At 32.9% G+C, this 9,347-nt stretch overlaps 1 protein-coding gene across 1 annotated transcript in view; it reads right to left on the reverse strand.

The window, feature by feature from the left end:
- LOC140747528 (uncharacterized) overlaps positions 1–8,588 on the reverse strand; it is a 106,819-nt gene extending 98,231 nt beyond the window's left edge. The window contains exon 1 of the mRNA XM_073080035.1: positions 8,226–8,588. The gene's annotated coding sequence lies outside the window, so the exon portion shown is untranslated. The remainder of the gene's footprint in view (positions 1–8,225) is intronic.
- Between the last annotated feature and the right edge of the window lie 759 nt (positions 8,589–9,347).

Below are 9,347 nucleotides of genomic sequence, written 5' to 3' on the forward strand. Positions count from 1 at the left end.
AAACGCGCAAGCACGAGCCGTACCTGTCAAAATATTGTATAGAACACGACAGTTTTACACCATAATCGTAAGCCAGTAACAGGACCTTGAAGACCCCAACGCACAAAGGTCCCAAAACTCCCGAACTTATAACTCGTAAAGCAATGGAATCGAAAAAGTAGTTCGGGAACTAATAATTCCAACCTGCTCTCACCAGCTGTCGCCAAAATCCAGACTCTGATTTAGGTACGAGTACATTTTGAAGCGAGGAATGCGATAAATTTCAATACTTATATTTTTGCTTAAGGTAAACGGATTTTACTTTTTTTTTTAATAATACAAATACTTTTAAATAAGTATTGATCGTAATTATTTACTTTATAAATATGTGTAATATTTATTGTGAGCTTTTCTGTTTCTTAATCTATAATTTTTTTACATATTAACGGTCGAAATTTGTCAATTTCTACTCATTTAGTTTAGAAGCAATTGGCTAATATTGGTCTTTGGTTAATAAAACGTTGGATAGATTAATTATTGTCAATGGGCGGTAGTGATAAAGTAATTTCTATTGATTTCAGATGATGTAAGATTTAATGGAGTATCCCATACTCGTACACCTAAATGATTATAGGCGACATCGTAAAGTATACATTTATATAACAAATCATTTTATTTTAAAGCTAGACAATAATCCGAAACAGAACTTTTATTACAAAAAACAAAAAGTACTACCGCACTAGAGGATCGAACTACAAAAAGCCTAAACCAAAACAGTAGTTAGTGCGTTGTAGTAAAGTTCGATAAAGTTCCACCAGGACAACAGCGCGCAATACCATACAGCTAATGAAGTTCTACCGTTGCTAGGGTTGCCACCTGTGTGTGGGAAAATCATATTTCAAACAAAAACACTGTAAAAATATAGGACTTAGGATACCTTCTCTTACCTTTTGATTTCAATCGCTATATTGTAGATTAAAGTAATATTTTTTATTAATACTCGTACCATTTTATATTTCGCCGACCCATTTGTAAATATTAGAAACCACTACTTGTGTGATTTTAAGGGAAATCTGAATTACTTACCTGTACAAATAATACAGTATAAAAAGCACTATGTATTAGTACTTTATTATTTTTCTGTATTACACATATAGTTCAATTTACTGAAATATAGTACAATACTAAATAGTAAGGTACGTGGCAACCCTAACCATAGTTCCGCCGCACACTTCATAACTTTGATAAGCCTGATGGTTATATTATCTGATTGTTGTTATCCTTTTGTTACGTCATCATTAACCATTGTTTCACCGCTAGGCAAGACTTTCCTTTCACAATGAGAAAGGTTTCTAGAAAATGACAGTGAAATCCATTTAATGGCAAACAAGAAAATGTAATGTAAAGTGTACATTTTATATAGAAAAAAATTAACAGATTATTTTTATTATGTTGAATGTATAAATAAATTCTTATGTAAAATTTATATGAACGCCGAGAGGTCCAAAAAATTCAAATTTTTTGCTTACCATGAGTCAAAATTTGACGATTATTAGCAAGAAGCAATATTAATAATCACAGGCATTAATGTATTTTGAGGTAAAATAAGTAAACAAAATTAATTCAAGTTACTTCGTAGTATGTAGATTTCCTTTTACCTGAAGTGTCATAAACTGTGTCAAACTTTCCTGTTCTGTGCTTATTCACAGCTTTTCAATCACGATAAAACAGATATTTGCAGGTAATAAAGGTTTAAATATTGTGATTATGTAGGTGCATATATATCGTATACTATTAAAGTATCTAAAAGTTTTATGCGTATTAAAATTATTGTTAGTTACCATAACGGTGAAGGAAAACATCTCGAGAAATTTACGCGCGTAAGCGATGTTCAAATAAAAAATTAATGATATGTAAAATCTACTAATTTGCACTTGACCAGCGCGGTACACTATGGCTAAACCTCTCTCACTCTGTGAGATAACCAGCCCAGTGGTGGGACAGTAATGACGTAAGATGACGACGATTATGTACGTACCAACATTGAAATCGAATACTATTATAACCAAGCATGAGAAATTTGTGTAAACTTCGATATAATTTTGAGATATAACCACAATTATTACATTGAATGGTAAATGGCTACGATGGGCTGAAACTAATTTGAACTAAGGCCGTTCGTTATAAGTATTTCAATTTGAAATAATCGCCAATTTTAGACGCCTGTAATGGGAATATTGAACTAAGTAATTCAATTTCAACTTTGTAAGTAAATGAATTTTATCTCTAAAATGGTTTTGAACATTTAGTATTTCTTTATGAAAACATGAATCATATGGTTCTATTATATTAAAATATAATGAATAATAATAGTTCGTTCTACTCGTATATTAAGATAAAATGATACGTCAATATGTATGTTAATAGCAAACATAAGTATTTATTTTAGTCACTATTTGCTAAATAGTATTGGGAATATAAATATAATTCGTAAATTAAATTAATAATGGTATTATATTGGATGGATGGTGGATATTAAATATTGTAATAAAAATATACGCGACGAATAAATAACCTCTTTCCTTTGAAATATCTATTTACCTCATATCCGTTCTATAACTCACTTGGTCACATGTCATTGATTAAAAAGACGCCAGAAATGCAAACTGAATGACAGACGTGTTTCTAATGTAAGTTATAATCCCTCTTACACCATCTAATCAGAACAAATCTGCTACAAAAAGACAAAATGACGGCACTCAACCAAAACTCAAAGCCTATTGTACAAAAATTCGAAAGCAAACAATTCGAATGCTTACAAGACGCGTACGTTGTCAAAATCAACACAATTGCGTAACCAAACCCGAGGATGAGGTGTCTAGGCGGATACTGGGCGACGGCCTCGAAACAGTTACCCATCCGTGACTCATCCGATAAAACCAAAAACACCCACATTCTTGCAGCCAATGTCAAGTAATTATAATTCGCTCATTTGGAATGACCTCATGACATTGAAGGCACCTGCGGTTTAATGAATACCTGTAGACATATCTTAGGTGTAGCAATAAATATCTATAAATACTTACAAGTATTTTTGTTGTCATATTCCTGGACACAGTTTTCTCCTCACTACTGGGAAAGGGTATAACATGGTCTGTGCACCAATAAGGATTAGCGATTTGAAAGTAGTGTTTTGTTTTTGCAAGATATATCTACACGAATTGAATGTTAACTTTCCATCAAGTGTATACGTACATAAAATACTTTTGTTCTCTAAATATTTAAGAGGGTAGGAAGTGAACGTAAGAATTCAGAAAAAATAGGTGGCTTTAAATTTACCAACTAGAATATTCATATATATTTTTATTTATAATATAGGAGTAGCAGACGAGCATGCAGTCCGCCTGATGGTAAGTGGCTACTGCCGCCCATGGACATCTGTAATCAACCCCAGATAGTATTAGATATTCGGTCGTGAGGTCCTGAGGTCGGCCACAGATGCGCCGCTACCCCTGAGGACTAAGCTGGAATGACTCGGAAAAGTCTGTCTCCCTTGCCACACCCTTTAAAACGGAACACAGCAGCGCCTAACGCTGCTGTTATTAGGCAGAAATAGGTGTGGCGGTGGTGCCACCGGAGTCGAACCACAAAGGGTCGAACATAATTACATTCCCTGATGCAAATATTCTTAGATTTCTATATTTATTCAATCGTTGAGATCATTTGTGACAAAGAAGGTTCCGGGTTGAATCCCGACAGACGAATATATGCAAATAACGAATTTATGATTTTTCTTCTATCTATCAGTATTTTATTATATACACTATACATTTTATGTACACTATATATGAACTACGACACTACGAGTATAATTATGATTAAACTGGACCTAGATTAATGTCTGTACACTTGTTTTCTTTGTCGGTAAATTTTTGTGAATAAAAATACCGGAGTGAACTAATTATTTCATTGCGTAGACACAAAACAAACACTCGAATCATAATTTCAAAAACAAAAGCGTTCCGTGTGAAGATTAACGTAAATTCCCAGCATAAAATTCCCGCTTGAATAAGTATGAAACACCTATCTTTTATTTCGATACAAGCTGGTCCGTGAGGTTTCGCTTTATTTAGTGGAGGATTTTTTTAAATTTTGCGTATTATCTTTAGATATTTGCAAGCTTGATATTTTCAGCCGGAATTCACAAGCTTTCTAGAGAAATGCAAGAATTTATTCACACTATGAAATATTTGCAAGCTTTTAGGTCGAACCATGAAATTTGTAATCTATCTCTAATGAAATTAACGTTATCTTACTCCCTGTTAAATTTCATCTTTACCAAAAAATCACAATTCAATCCGAATAGATTCACTACTCAAGGATTAACCTGGACAGACAAACACGACATGATCTTCAGTCAAATAAGTTTGCAAATAACTATTCATATAAACTTAGAAAAATATATAGCCAGACTACACGTTTATTTATTTCTATAGGTAGCTTTGTCGACCAGAAAAATTCCGAAGCTACAATGAAATGCAAATTGCGCGGCCGAGCCGGATCTACATCGACTATACCTGACTACACATATTTATATAAAGAATATCGTATAAGAAGATAACAATTGTCAGTGTTCGTTGTACATTTTATTGATAGTTAAAGTCACACTTATCAAGCTTATAAAATGCGTCACGGAGATATAGATTAGAATTTTTAGTTTGTGTATATTGATATTATTATGCCTATTTTAACCCGAGCGTGGAGGTTGATGTTTTTACCTCGCTTTTATTAGCTTGACCTGTATGTATGTAGGTATGCTTATATACTTACTTTGAACGGGCCGATTAATTAAAAAAATTGAACACTTATCAAGAACCAATGACAAGACACGATTTTATCAATTTTATCCCATTCAGGATTAGGATTAACTATTTCGTTGTGCGATTTTAACATGGTTTTTAGTTTTTAAACTATAATTATATCCTATTATTTTCGAGTCGTATCAACATGACTGATAAACATAAGCCTTCTTAACGTCTGACGAATAAGTTTAACATACGTATCAGATATACATATGTGAGTGTTTGTAATATCGTAGCTCCTAAACAAATGAACCGTTACAATTATTTTAAATGTGACTTAATATAAAACTTTACGTCCAATAAATGAACCACAAATACAATTTATTGCCTACAAAGATTAAAATTCGACCATTATTTAAATTTGGATAGATTCATTATTTCTATTCTCGTTTTACATCCCATTGCATAAAATGTTAGAAAATTTCAGGAGTATTCCTTAATAATACTTAGTAATTACTAGTTAGGCGGCAGCCGAGTAATTATCTAAGTTTCGAATATGACGACACGAACTAAAACCACGATAAGCAGATTACCTAAACATTAGAATGATGCTGTGATCATTAAAAACGCGGACGAGAAACACAGATACTTTGAATGGTTCATTAGGGTACCGTAAGAGTAAAAACGGAACCCTATTACTACGACTCCGCTGCCTGTCCGCCAATCCGTCTGTCATAAGGCTCTATCTCCAGGACCATAATTGATACTTTTTATTTACATAATTGATTTTTATAGAGTATGCATAAGGGTGGCTAAAATAACAAAATATTGAAAACAAAAAGCATCAAAAATAGCGGTTTCTTTTATGGGGGTCGCCATACAAGAAACCGCTATTTTTGATGCTTTTCGTTTTATCTATTGAACCGTAATAGCTAGACAATTTAAATTTTCTCAATGCATCTCAATGGCGGCTATGATAACAAATACTGAAAATAAACATAAATGAAAATGTTGGTGGTACGGAATCCCCAGAGTGCGAGTTCGACGTGCACTTGGCCAATCTTAAGTAATATGTTGTAGATCAGGTTGTTACGATAGAAGTTGTTTGCGCGTAACACGAAAGTCATATTAGACACAAGAATCACATAAAGACCAGTTTATCGTTCTAAACTGAGAATATAAAATTTTATCGACTTATTTTGCTGATTTTGCTGATGATTATAATTATGAGCTAGAGAAAATGGTTCGCCATTTTGGTGATCGTCGATTAAGTTAAGCATGTAATGGCGTGAACATTATTAATAAAATTGTAAAAAAGAAAAAGTCTTGATTAAGGAGTGTTTATGTTCTTATAATTTGTCTATGAGACTTTTTACATACATAACTGTTTGTTTATTGTTTGTGTGTATTTTTATCAAACATACTTACAATTCTTTTTTTTTAATAATTGTTGTTTGTTTAATTTATAAAAAAGATTTCACGTGAGATTCTAAAGATACGACATTTTAAAGGTGTCTACCTTCAGTCTACAAACAAACAGTCAGACAAACTCTATTTGATATATTACGCATTTTTATATATTGTTACGTACCAAGCACTAAGTGACTCTTTAGTTTCCAAATTGTGTTATATCGAAATTGCGTCCATGCCAATAAAAATAGGACCACTTTTACTAATCGTAGTGTCGCTAGATCTCTATTGATCCCTTTTCGGTAATAGACACTCAAATAGAGCATGTCTCCGATTTCTAATATATCGCATTACTGTTAGATAGTATAGATATAGTACATTAGTACTTCAAACGCTTAAAGCTAGACACTACCATATATTATTTAGGTTAGTACTGAGTTCAAATCTTAAATGGTGGTCTTAATACTAGATATTGATAAACGTATACTTAGGATGACATATATGAATCGTTTTATATCATTAGAGAAAAGTCGTTTCAAAGTGGTTTCATTATAATTATGTATCGGTGTTGGATTACCTAATATAGAAATAAATAGTTGGCAAGCTAATTGGCTGGTTCGTACTAAAGTTAAGTGACAAAGTCTTGAGTGATAGAGCCGTTTTATCTGCTTACCAAAAAATTGCCTAATTTTTATTTTTGGGCGAAAAATGTATAAATAGTTCAATAACGTACATAAGTTTATCCTGTAAACTAAAAACGTAGAACTGTATGAGAGTGAACCTTTAGATTTGTAATTCGGCACCGACTTTCGGTACCGAAGATAGGAATATGGTGAATCTCGATGTCATATCAAAGATATATTAAAAAAAAACGCGACCACCTCTACATTTGTATCTCTACAGATGTAGAGTACGGACCCGGTACTCAACATCTGTATAAACGAAGTCGGTAGAAACCTCGTAGTCAAACATCCATTACCCTTGTTACATTTCCTGGTATTCGGATATAATTAAATTCATTACTTTCAAGTGCCTTATTTCCGCCGGAGTTACCTTAAGCCGAGATCTTCAATGCCAGTGAGTGACAGAGTTTGATTCATACCACACGTACATACATATCTATCAATCTATAAGGCTTATGTGTTACTTAGGTCTTAAGTTAAATGCCTGTCTGTCTTACGTAGGGTTGCCAACTTTTGGCAGAAAAAAATATTTTTCTTAGAAATATTACTAAAATAATTAAGTATTTTTGGACAATCCGGGAACTTGTCTCATAATATGATATATACTAAGACTGTATGACTACATGTTTTATATTTTTTTATTGGGCCATGAAAATGCAACATCTGACTTAGAAATAAAAAATATAGTATTTTCATACTTTATTACTTTTCTGCAATATTTAGTCCAATTCATTAAAATATAGTATGATTCTATATATTATAGTACAGGTGGCAACCCTAGTCTGAGTCTGTACATAAATTGAAGTGTCTGTCAGAATTTTGAGCTTTAAGACACGCGCGTACTTTGCAGAGCACTTAAAAAGTTGTTTACCTGTCTGAAAAACATGCTAAATGTAGATTCGTTAATACTTATTTAATCTACATAGAAACTAAGTCATATTATAAGAAACTATACGAATTACTACTTCAAAGGAATCTGCACAAAAACTAAAATAATATTTGTGTCTAAATTAGAAAATAAGAAAAATCGCTATTCCTTAAAACAAAAACAATTAAAAATTTTGTTAGTCTTGGTGGCTCTTTAAAAAGGAAACTAAATACGTATTTCCTTCGTATAAGAATTAAGTAATCCATATCCTTGAAGATTAGAAATTAAGCAACGAATGTACTTAACAACAATATCTGTACTTAAAAATATGTTACAAAACGTGTAAAAATTGTGTTAACACATGTGATTTTTTTATTTTTAGTCTTAAGACTTAGATTTAGACAATATTTTAATCTCTGGTTACAAAATAGTATTCAAGTAAAGACAAGTTGTGTTATTAACAGTATTAGAACGCAAACTTACCAAAGCGGTAGTGACAATCCAATCTTGTAGAAATTGCTCACATCACAAGGACGGCCGGCAAAGAAACTCCACGGTTGGTATCAATATAATATTGAAATAAATGAAATCACGTCCTAAACAAGAATCGCACAATTCAAACAAAACGCGAACGGCACTAGTCACTGAGTTTGTCTTAACACTATTTCCAAAATTCGTGAATGGGACGTGCCGCAATACGATAGCGTTTACAAACGTTTCATAATCGATGCGTGAATGTTGTAATATTTACGTAATTTTTTCAGGCTGTCAGATGGTTCGAACGATGTAGTGTAGCCGAAACCGAATGTACCACTCCCGGTGAACGCACGGGCCGCACTGCTTGCCCGTAACGCCAAAAGGTCGTTCGTTACCCACATTCTCTTTCCGCGCAAGCCTCCACAAGTGCGACAGAGAGGCAACATCAACAGATTGCTCCAGCCGCGCGTGGAAGCGAGACAGATGCACCACAGCCTCGCAGGAAAACCCGAATTCGAGTCTTGATAGTTTTAACTTAAGACCGTGCTTTGCTTCGTGAATTACTTATTCGAAAGATATTCGATGTTGCACAAATATGAGAACGAACGGAAATGTTGAAAACTGTCGATTGTTTAACACAATGCATAAAAGTGACAATGTGACTAGAATCTCACATGAAGTTATTTTACAATTGATGGCGGGTATAATGCGATAAACAGCTGGTTATTGCGATATTTGATTGTTACCATTGGAACTTTTATGCCTGAGTACCTAAAAGATTGCATACAGACAATTAAGAGAATTCCTAAAACTCTTTGCACTTGATAATTGCAACAGAATCTTCGTGTATTCTTTAATCAAAGCAAGTTAGTATTATTTATATTTTCTGTAAACAATAGTCTTTGTCTTCGTTCTAAAGGAGTCATTTTGAGTTGAGTAACATATAGATGTTAATATTAACGAACGTATTGTTAATATATATATCATGGTATTGGTAGTAAAAATGTCAACTGTAGGTATTTATGATAAAAATCACACACAAAAAGATAGAGGAAGACTCATAAAATACTTCAAAATTTAATAATATAAACTAAAAAGCAAACTTTCCAGAAAAACTACAGAACTTGG

This window comes from Epargyreus clarus, unplaced genomic scaffold (genome assembly GCF_041222505.1).
Source record: "Epargyreus clarus isolate Ecla_fem2 unplaced genomic scaffold, WU_Ecla_fem_2.2 ptg000014l, whole genome shotgun sequence".
Lineage (NCBI taxonomy): Eukaryota > Metazoa > Arthropoda > Insecta > Lepidoptera > Hesperiidae > Epargyreus > Epargyreus clarus.